We start from the raw sequence: 1,883 nt of genomic DNA, 5'->3' as shown, positions 1-1,883 counted from the left end.
AGCCATCTGTGTTTTAACAAGCCCTGCAGGTGATTCTGAGGCAGCTATTAGGGTCAGGCAGTGCTGACGTTAATCTCTGAGGAGGATCCCTTCTCAGAAAGGAAAGGGAGCACAGCTGGAAAGGGGCGCTTCTTTAGCCTTTCCCCATCTCCTCCCCTTCCTGAATTGGGCCAGTCTAGATAAAGATACAGAGAGTCAGTCTAGATAAAGATACAGAGAGTCAGTTCCGGGTGCTGCAGGCAGACAGAATCAGGCAACTTGAGAAGCACCAACTGGAAGGTGAGGAAAACGAGTTGTATAAAACAAGATTACCTTGCTTCTGTTTACTGTTTGCTTTTCTTTCCCTGTAGTTTTCCTGAAGCCTTTAATAAATCCTTTAATCAGAGTTCCAGCTTCATCTCAGCCCCCTGTCTGAAAAGAAACAGGACCAGGCTTCCAAAGGACCACGGTTCAACAAGTATATTGATGTGGAACAGCCTTACCTGAGGTCACCCCCATGGTGACAGTGGTTATTCAGAAAGGTTTCAAAAAAGTAGAGCGGGAGTAAGAACTGCCCTCTCTATCTGGAGATTCCTCTCCAGAGCACCTTGGGAGATTCTGAGTGTTACTTCTGTTGATGAAAGAGGCTTCATTATTGTTCATTCAAAAGTCTGTGGATACCATAGGGACAGAAGTCTACCTCTACTTTCCTAATACAACCACGCACACACATTTTTGTTACTTGTAAAAAATGTGTAAAATACAAAACAACAAAAATTACATGAAATTATTTTAACCTATAATACAGAAATAGTTTTTGTGAATAATTTTATTAATATCTGTTACTATATTATGTATACATTTTCTTTTTTTAAATTTTGTGTTATCGGAGGAAATGTTTTTAAGAAAATTAGACAAAAATTGGGATTGACTAGTAAGGTTGCATTTATGTATACTGAGAGAGGGATTGAGGGGAGGAGGGAGAGGGTCCCCATGGAGTGAAATCAGCTGCACTTACGATATCCTACCTGGGAGAAATTCAGAATGAGCAAAACTTCTGGGGATTAAATGATGTTTTAAAGTGTATTTCACTAATCAGTAATCACAGCAATTTCTATAGGCTTTTGAGAAACTCTGCATCTGGGTATGAGTGTGTGAGCTTGTATGCATGTGTACATGTGAAGAGGAGAGAAGAAAGCTATTCCCCTACTTTCTAAAGACTTTGTAGTCTTTGAGGGGATCTGGTCTCTGCTGAAAAATAGTAAGAAAAAGAGGCCATGGTTTTTAAGGATGAATGATAGTCAGGACTTTAAAAATTCTTTCTTTTTTTCTGCATTTGGTTATTACAAGAAGCTGGTTTGTGGTAAGGGCTACGCTAGGCAGAGGTGAATACTGAAGAAAGGTTTTACTTAATGGCTTTGAGAGGAACGGTACAGATGGTTATTAGGACTGTTATCTTTCATTGAGTTGCTTTGTATAAAGGAGGCAATTCATCCGGTTTGTTTTGGGTTATTCCTTCCCTGTTTCTAAGAGGCTGTTACTGTTTCTGAGGAACAGAGAGGGAAAGAGCCCCACCTAGAACCTCTTGACCCTGGGAGGCTGCTTAAGTGCCTGTTTTCAAGAAAACCAGGCTGGAGCTTGGGAGTGACTGATTAGTGCCCCTAGGAATATTGTGCTCTTATTGCGATAGCCACATCTCCCAGAGAATGAGGGATGGGGGGAGAGCTGTGAGAAGTTCTGCTCTGGGAGTGGGGTGCTTGCTCTCAGAGATAAAATGGGGACTAATATTCATACTTCTCTAATCTAAGGGACCTGTGTTCAGGGAACCTGACAGGCTATGGCATCACTGAACAAAGGGAAAGTTGATGTGTGCTTGGTTGGGTGTTTGGAAGAAAGAGAATCCC

This window comes from Rhinolophus sinicus, linkage group LG06, assembly GCF_036562045.2.
Source record: "Rhinolophus sinicus isolate RSC01 linkage group LG06, ASM3656204v1, whole genome shotgun sequence".
NCBI lineage: Eukaryota > Metazoa > Chordata > Mammalia > Chiroptera > Rhinolophidae > Rhinolophus > Rhinolophus sinicus.
This window is presented reverse-complemented; position numbering follows the sequence as displayed.